We start from the raw sequence: 9,193 nt of genomic DNA, 5'->3' as shown, positions 1-9,193 counted from the left end.
AGGCCGAGTCCCCGACAGGTCAGAGGCCAAGAATGAGAACCCCAAATCTACCTCCAACCTTCAGCCCCAGCCCTCACCTTTGACCCCAGTCCTGGCTTTACTCTGACCCCAAGCTGAACCCCGATACTCAGGCTAGGACTCCATTTCTGCTGCAGGCCAAGACTGGCCCACCCCAGCTCTATGCCCCTCCCCCTTCCTAGACCAAACTAGGCATTTTCTCAAGAATAGGAAGTGAGTGGACTCCTGACCCTCGGCTCTTCCTGTGTGATGGTAACTTCCTCTGTCCCCAAACGGTGACTTTGAGAACACGGAACACGGGCCTCTGTCTCACCCCTCATTCCCCATCATCTTGCTTTGACAGATGTCAAGGAGGCAGGGCTCGCTGAAGTCCACTGGCCACAGAGGAGCCTGGGCTGGGTTCTGGCCTGCCTGACAAGCTACTGTGGGACCCTGGGCAGGCTCCTTCCTGACTCTGACCCTCAGTCTCTCCTTCTGTACTATGAATGTGAGACCTTCCCCTCCCCAATTCCCTAGGGCCACAGCAATGCTTGGAGATGGATCACGGGTAAAGTGCCTGGCACAGTGTTGAGTGAGTGGAACCCTGGAAGTGGTGGAGCTGATACTGACATGCAGAAAGGAAGGGGGAAGGGAATCCAGATTAGTAACAGGAAAAGATGTGGAAGCTGCACCTAGAGGAGCGTGTGGTAGGGAGGCGGGTGTTGACGAGGTTAAAGCATCAAGGAGGCCTCCCTGGAGGAAATGAGAGAGGAGTGAGTAGGGCTGGGGCATCAGGGATGTCTCCCTGGAAGAGCTGAGGAAGGAGTGAATAGGGTTGAAACATCAGAGAGGCCTCCCTGGGGGAGGTAAAAGGGGGCAGTGAATGGGATCAGTGTATCAGGGAAACTGTAGAAACCAGGCCCCTTACAGGAAAGAAGCCAAAGCTGAAGGGAGCCCCCCAAGCCTGGCCCACTCACCCCACTCCTCCTTGTAGATGGCCCACCCTGCTGCTGCCTGTTCCCCTCCCTCTGCAGGCTCTGTTTCTCCCACCAAAATATAAACTCCATACATTGGGGCTCTTGTCTGCCTTGTCTCCACAAGATCATGGTGTCTGCAGCAGTGTCTGGCACAGAGTAGGAGCTTGCTATGTATGTATTTGTTGAATGAATGAGTGGTTGCCATAGTGATTATTACAGCTCTGTCCCTATTAGACAGTTGGGAAAGCAGCCTCAGAGAAGGGACCCCAACAAGCCTAAGGCCCCAGCCACAGTAGGGAACAAATCAGTGTCAGGAGCTGCTGTCCTCTGGTCCAGGACAGGCACCAAGGGACAGAGCCACTACCCACAGAGGGCAAAGGCTGCCCTAGACCATGAAATCTGCATGATTTTCCAGAGGCTGTTACCCCAACCAGAGGCCACCCTCCTTTATCTCCCTTCCCAGCAAGGGGCAGGGATTATACACAGCAAGCCAGGGCAGAGCCTTCAGGCTCCAGCCTGGGGCCCTGTTACCTGGCTTAGGCTCTGCACCTTCCTGGCTGCAAGCCTGTAAGCAGGCAAGTGCACCGTGGGACTGGGCCTGCCTCATCTGCAGACTGGGGTTACCAGCAGTCCCAGCTCCCTGAGCCGGGGGCTGTGAGGAGTAAAGGAATGAACGCCCCTGCGGGGCTCAGAGCTGGGCCTGCCATGAAGGAGGCCCCGTAAAAGTGAGTTGTTGTTGTGCTGTTGTGATTGCCTGGCATGCGCTGTGGCCCAGATGGATGCGCAGGCGGCACAAGGCGGCTGTGAGGGCTGACGTCAGGCCCTCCGCCCTCCCTCCTGCCTGGATCAAATTCAGGTGACTAAGCACGTCTGTGCAGGAGGCGGTCCGGGAGGCCCCAGGTTCCTGCCCCGTGTCCAGGCGACAGGGCCTGGCGCCCAAGGCTGTGCATGTGAGGCATGTGTCCACACATGAGAGAATGTGTATGAGCAGGGCTGTGGCCCTGGGGTGATGGCAGGTGTCTGTATATGTGTGTGTGGGAGGGGGTCCATACATAGGCATGCATCTGCATGGAGACAGTAATCTATCAGCGTGGTCTGTCTGGGTAAATGTGTGATCATGTGCACTGTGGGGCTTGAGAACCTGAATACAGGTCAAGTTTGAACCTCCCACACCATGACCTGCTCACCAGCCTGCGGCTGCCTGCTGGGCTGAGCTGTGTGTCTTAGGCAGAACCCAGGGCTCTCTGGGGATGCCCCCAGGGGGTCTCTCACAGTCTTCCCCAAGCCTAGGTCCCAGCAGACACTTGGTAGAAACTGATTTGGCAGGTAACTAGGGGCCACATGGGCAAAGAGAAGGATGGACAGGCTGAGTCCCAGGTGCAGGGCACAGCAAGGTCTCCTCTGGGCATGGGAAGCCTCCCAGGGTCCAGCCTACCCCTACAGCTGAGAATGGTCAGACTCAGGCCTTCCCTCACTGGGAAAAGCTACCCTGATCCTATCTTCACAGGCTGGGGCTGTATTGTCTTGAACAAGTCATTGAGCCTCTTGGAGCCTCGGTTTCCTCATATGTGAATCAGATAGATGGCTACCGTCCTGCCAACCCCAGGGCTATAAATGAAAGTGGATAAGATTGGGGACAACAAAGCAGTCTGTGCCTGAGCAGTGTAGGACTGGGATGCGTCAGTGTCAGGAAGCCATGAAGCAACCCCAAGTCTGCCCCCTGGCTCTGGGAAGGCCTGGCACATTACTCCCCTCAGGCTCCTCCTCCCAGGCTATGTCCCCCAGGTATCTGGTTACTCCCAAGGGATGCAGACTCTGGCTCCAGATCCTGCGTGGCCAGGCCTTCTCCTTAGGATGTGCCCATACACCTGGGTCCCTCCGAGCAGGCCCCGAGCAGGACAAAGCAAGCAGAGCCTGCTCTCATCACAACTGGTTCGAGCAGTGCTGGCTGGGAGGACTGCTCCAGTTAGGCCTCATTGAGCTCTGGAAGGCTGCTGTGAACCTCAGGGCCAGGTCGAGCAGGAGACCACCTACAATCCAGGCAGAAAGGACATGGCCCTGACTGGCAGAGGACTAGCAGAAGGGAAAACTGTAAGGACGTGGGCCTAGCCACCCGGGCCAGACACAGAAGGTGGCCCTGACATCGCTGAGCCATGTTTATGCTCCTGACAAGTGTCTGGATGGCCCAGGCAACGGGTACCCTTGGCGGCTCCCGCCTCTGCTCAGGATGACTCAGTCCCCTTGAGGGAGGCCCAGGCGTCTGGTGCCAAGTCATGCTTGAGGATGCCTGCTGTGAGGACACCCCCTTCCACCAACCCTGGGGAGGCCCAAGCACCAAGATGGGTGCTGTCTGATTCGGCACGGCAGCCTTCAGCACATCCTCAGTGCTCCTTGGCTGATGGTCTCCAGGATTCACCCTCCACCTCTGCGCCTCCTCCTCTCCACACCAGGTCAGCGCCTCCAGGCCAATTCTTCCCAGCCAGCTGTCTCCTCCCCTCCATGTTCCTGGGCAGCTCAGACTCAACAGAGCCCTGATTTAACTCAGCATGTCCCCCAAGTCTGCGGTTTCTCCTCTGCCCCCATCGCAGAGAGGGCACCCCCATCATCCTCCCAGTTCTCCCAGGCCAAAACCCAGGAGCCCTCCTCATCCCCCATCTTCTCTCTTCCACCCAGCTTTGTTCCCTCCGCCCTGCACTTACTCTGCACTCTGGCCACACCACACTACTCGCAGCTCCCTGAACTGCAGATGGGGTTCGGCTGCCAGGCCTTTGTACATGCTGTGCCTTCTGCCAGGAACACACCTCCCTCTCCTTTGTTGCCAGAGGACAGCTCAGACATCTCCTCTGGGAGCCCTCCTGGATCTCCCCACTGCTGTGGGAAGTCACCAAGTGGATCTCCTCTCAAAGTCCAGATTCAGGCCTCTGTTTTCCTTCCCAACTGCTTCTGTCACACAGGTCTCCCCACCTCTAGGCTCACATCCCGACCGCACCCTACCCCATCCTCCAAAACAGTTATTAGAGGGACTATATCATGCAAATATGGTCAAAGTTCTCCCAGATCAGGAACTTGGAATCTGAAAGACAGAGGGCAAGAAACCTAGACTCAGACTGGGAGCTCACAGGCTGGGGAGCAGCCAGGGAGACAGACTCCTGGGATGCAAAGCCAGAGTCATTCATTCATGCAACAAATACTCACCGAGCACCTGCTACATGTGCAGGGTGCTGGGAAATAAAGCAGTGAACCAAAAAGATAAAAGTTCCTACTTTTTTGCAGTTTAATTTCTACTGGGGTTAAGAAGAAATAAACAAGAAAGCCTATAATTAACAGATGATATGTCAAGTGGTATGTGCTATGGAGAAAAATACACTCATGCAGGGGAATCAAAAGTGAGGGACTGGGGAAGGGGTGCTATTTATACCATGTGGTAAGAAAAGGTCTTTCTGATGCATTATTTGAGCAGGATCTGATGGAAGTAAGGAAGTAAGCAGTGTGGACAGCTGAGAAGGGCATTTCAGGCAGAGGAACCAGCAACTGTACAGGCTGTGAAGTGGAACAGTGCTCACTCTGTCTGAGGAACAGCAAGGAGGCCAATGTGCCTGGAGTAGGGTGTTCAGCATGAGAGGTACCTGATGGAGATCAGAGTTACACCTGAATGAGAAAGCCCTGTCATTCACTGTGCCTGGCCTCAAGGATGGCTTCCTGGAGGAAGTGGCAATTAAGTACTTTCATGACCACTGAGTAAGGATTTCAGAGGGGGAGAGGCTAGTTCACACTGTGCTTGACGGAGAGCCATTTCCTGGCTGGGACTCAGGGACTGGCTTGGGGGGTGAGGGTGGATTGCAGACAGGAACCAGAAGAGCCTGAAAAGCCAGAGGAGGATTTTGAGCAGGGGAATGACTCAGTACAATGGTTTTTAAAAGGATTCCTCTGCCTGCTGTGGGGATTGAGGGTAAGAGACCAAAGAGAAGGTAGTTGTCACCAGTCCATGGGCCTAAGACACATTCTGGCACATAGTGGGTGCTCCATTTGTATGTGCTGAATGAAGGAGTGAGGGCTGTGGGAGAGGCCAGTGCATCTTCCCTGGGATCTTCAAGGACACAAGCTGTGTGCTCCTCCTGTACTTCTGGGACCACTTGGCAGATATACAACTCCCTATGTACTCACCGAGGTGCAGTCCTGTGACCTGGGGCATAACCTTCTCGACACGCCCCTGTACCCTCAAGACACATACACACCCCTTGAGGGCAGGCTCATGCCAATGTCCGTGTGATCCGTCCTCACACACCACTCTATCCCAGTAACGCACCCCCACAAACACAGCGGCACACTCCAGTGTCCACGTGACACACGCACACACACACACACGCCTCCAAACACCACACACACAGGTCCCCGCGCACGTGTGCGCCCTCCAAGCTACCAGTTCTGTGCCTGTCTAGCCCCAGCAGCCGCAGCGCTCGCCTCCACCGCCCCCCTCCATCCCCTTCCACCCCGCCCCAGGCAGGGGAGGACTGCGCAGCTAAAGCCACGCGCCTCATCCGTCCCATTCAGCCCCCGCTCCCTACCCCAGCTCTTGAAGGAAGACTCAAGGGAGGGCCGTATGGCAGGAGCGCTCCGCGCAGATTTACACGTGGGTGCACCCGCCTGGGCCCACTCCTCAGAGTCACGGCCTCCCACCAAGAGCTGGGGCAGGGGTGGGTAGTGCGCCGGGTATGAACGCAGTCCCCCGGACCAGGGCTGGGGAAAGGACGCAGATGGCGGGGCGCCCGCATAGATGCGGTCCCCGCTGCCGGCGCAGACAGAAGCAGGTTCCGGGAGGCACCTCTTAGACCCGGCCCAGCAGAAATAAGAAGGCAGGTTCTCCGCACGGTAGAGGTCCTGTTCTCCCCTGCAGGCTCCCAGCAGACATTAAGCGTTCGTCCCCTCCCGCTCCGTGATCCAGGTGCCCTCTCCGCAGACACCTACCTGGTTGTCGGGTGACAGTCTCCGCGGCCCTCCCCGCGGCCAGGCTCGCTCCCGCGGCGCGCGCACCACCCCGCCCGCCCCGCCCCGCCCCGGCAGGGAACGCCGAGCTCAGACTGCCGGCGCCGGTGCTCCAGGCAGCGCTCGCTCCCCCGCCCGCCAGGGCGCCGGGCCCGCGCTCATTGGTCAGACAGAGCGGCCTCCCTGCCGATGCCCAATCATAACCCGGGATTCCCGCTCTGCTTCTGGAGGGGCGGGGCCGCGGCGGGCCCTTGGCTCCTAGGGGCCTATCCCATTGCTGCTGGGCCGGGCCTTCTACGTTCCCGACGCCCCGAAGTAGGCTACCTGGAGTACCCCAAATTCCTCCAAACTGCGGCCTGGGCTTTCTAGAGGGGCCTGGAGGGTACGGGTGCTTCCCCGAGAAAACGCTTTGTCCCCTCCAGTTTCGGCCTGGCAGGGACAAGAGCGCCCCTCCCGGGGACGGGGGATTGAGGCGAGGTGTGCACTAGAGGAGAGATAAGGCGAGACAGGCAACCAGAGATGGGGACGAGGCTGAGTGGCAGGGAGAAAGGCCTTGAATGGCAATCAAGAGTTTTGCCATCTGCTGGGCCGGGGTAAGGGAGACAGAAGCAGTTTTATATCTGGGGAAGGGCTCTGAGCAGGCGGCAGGAGCGGCTTAGCTGGCCAGAGGGAATGGAGGGAACTCTACAAGACAGTTTGACTTCCCTGGTGGCTATTTCTGGGGACTGTACCCCACGCCTCTCCCCTGGCGAAGTCACCAACTCTTGGTTCAGTTATGCTAAGTTCTCCACCTGTGAATCCTCCAGCACCTCACCCTACCACTTTCCCAAGACAGAGCCCCATATCACTCGCCCAAGACAGGCCTCCTGTGTTTCTGTCTCAGTTTGGAGCCAGAAACCTGGAAGTCACCATAAGCTACCCCTTTCCTGCCCCAACCAGTTACCAAGCCCTGCCCATGCTGCCTCTTAATAGCTCTGGAATCCAGCCTCTTTACTCTCTGCACCTCCCTTAGCTCAGGCCCCCCTCATCTTGCACCTGGATTGCTACAGCAGCCTCCTCATTAGCCTCCCACCCATATCCAGTCTTACCACCCCACCCCAATAGCTTTTCTCCACCTGGCAACCAGAGCAATCTTTTAGAAACACAAATCCAACCAGTCAGCCCTGCTTAGGAATCTTCCATGGCTTCCAATCAGACCCTCCATCAACTCAGTCCTGACCACCTGCCTGTAACTCATTTCAGGGCTTGGTTCAATGCGCCCCTGTCAGAACCCTTCCCTCTGACCTCCTCACTGCCCAGTGTGGGTTACCAGCCTCCTAGGGACAGACTTCCTTGTAATGAGCATCTGTTTACCTGCCTGTTCTTGCACTGGAGTGGGAGCTCCTGGAGGGCAGGGACTATGCCTGATTCATCCAGCACTCAAAAGATGTTCATCAAATGAATAACTAATAGGATATGGTAATTAGGGGGTGGCATATATGGGGCTGGAATTCAGGAAGGAGGGCTGGGCCAGCGAGACAGTTTTGGAAGTTGTCAGAAAGGACCCATAGTTGTAAGTAGAGCAATGGGAAAGGGTTCAATAACTCAGAGCAAATAAAGCAGGAGCCAAGGACAGAACATTCACTTTTAAGGAGGAAAACTTCTATACCAGTTTTGACTTAGGTAACAGAAATCCCACATAAGAGCTTCGGGGAAGACAGTCTTGGGCTGGTGTGTCAGTTGTACTACAGAAAAACTTTCCAGATGTGGCTCTTCCTACTCACTGCTCCAGCAACTTCTGGGTATATCACTTGTCCTTGTGGCTCAGGATGGTGGCGAGAGCTCCAGCCATCACTTACGCATTCCAGGCAGTGGGATGAAGACAAGATTAAAGAAGAAGAGGGCAAAGGATCTGCACCAGCTGTCTTTTAAGGGAAGTTCCCAGTAGGTGTCTCGTGACACTTTCACATATATTTCATTAGCTAAAACTTAGTCACATGACCAGATCCAGCGTCAAGAGGAGGTTGGGAAATGCAGCTTTCATTCTAAGCAGCCACGTATCAGCCAAGAACCAAGGGCTGTATCACTACAGAGAGAATAGATATCTGGGGACAACTAGGTGACTCTACTATTGAAAGAAAGGATAGAACACTATTGTGTGCCAGACTCTGTGCTAGGCCCTTTCATATCTTATCTTATTCCAACCTGAGCAGAGGCTATTATTATCCTTGACTCACATAGGAGGCTTGGAGTGTTAAGCAACTTGCCCAAGGACACACAGTGACCTATGGCAGCCTGCACAGCAGGCTGGCTGGAAAATCAGAAGAGGGTAGGTCCTAGAAGCTGCTGTTAGGAAATGTTTCAACAAGGGAGGTCTTGGTCCACAGGGTCAGAGGCTGACGGGCCAAGCACGATACAGCTGAAGTGTCTACTTGGATTTGGCAACAAGCATGCTGCTGGTAACTTGGCAAGGACATCTAGGAGAAGTGAGGGCGGGGGCTGCAGAGGGTGGGACACCGAGGGAAGTGGAGACTGGTCTTTCTGGAATGGTAACAGTGAAAGGGGAGCAGGCAGAGCTGTGGGGAAACATGGGCCAGGAGGAGGCACAAGAAAGGGGCAAATATAGGAGTGGGAGAGAGGAGAGGCCACCTCTGCTGCTAGGTCTCTGGGTTGGGTAGAAGGTTGGATACAAAGGAGGAATTCTCTACTCGCTCAGGAGGAAAGGGGGCAGGAGGTGCAAAAGCAGGTAGGTCTGGAGAAGGAAGAAAGGGAAGAAGAGGGAGTTCTTGTCTTGTAAAATCTGAAGGATGGTTTTTGGCTGGGGAAGAGGGCAGAGGGCCAAGGGCCTGTTAGCCTATACTATTCAATATGGTAGCCACCAGCCATGTGTGATGATTGAAATTAATTAAAAGTGAATAAAATAAAACATTCCATTCCTTGGTTGCACTCACCACATTTGAAGCCCTCAATGGCTACATGTGGTTAGTGACCACTATATTGGGCAGCACAGACAGAAAACATTTCATCATTGCTGTTGGACGGCCCTGGTCTAGACAAAGCACGGTGATGGGGTTGTGCAGAGACCCTGTCTGGCTGTAAGTCCAGGCTGGTGGTCACGCCCACAGCAAGGCCCCTGAGAATCCTTCCACACTGTCTTCATCCAAGACCTTCCTCACCTCTGCTTTCATGGGGCCACTCCTGAGGTTGGTTCTCTGTTGTCCCAGTCCCAGGCCCTGCAGCATGGGAGGGGCATGTGG

General features: G+C 55.6%; 1 long non-coding RNA gene across 1 annotated transcript; it reads right to left on the bottom strand.

The window, feature by feature from the left end:
* Window positions 1-3,608: 3,608 nt before the first annotated feature.
* On the bottom strand, window positions 3,609-5,329 carry LOC149997822 (uncharacterized). The gene is made up of 3 exons (XR_016514202.1): window positions 5,139-5,329; window positions 4,538-4,600; window positions 3,609-4,047 (listed from the first exon to the last, which is right to left on the bottom strand). It is a non-coding gene; the product is annotated as an uncharacterized LOC149997822 (long non-coding RNA).
* Between the last annotated feature and the right edge of the window lie 3,864 nt (window positions 5,330-9,193).

Source organism: Furipterus horrens, unplaced genomic scaffold (genome assembly GCF_987537825.1).
Source record: "Furipterus horrens unplaced genomic scaffold, mFurHor1.1.pri manual_scaffold_11, whole genome shotgun sequence".
Lineage (NCBI taxonomy): Eukaryota > Metazoa > Chordata > Mammalia > Chiroptera > Furipteridae > Furipterus > Furipterus horrens.
The sequence above is the reverse complement of the archived record's forward strand: the minus strand, read 5'-3'. Positions and strand labels throughout refer to the sequence as shown.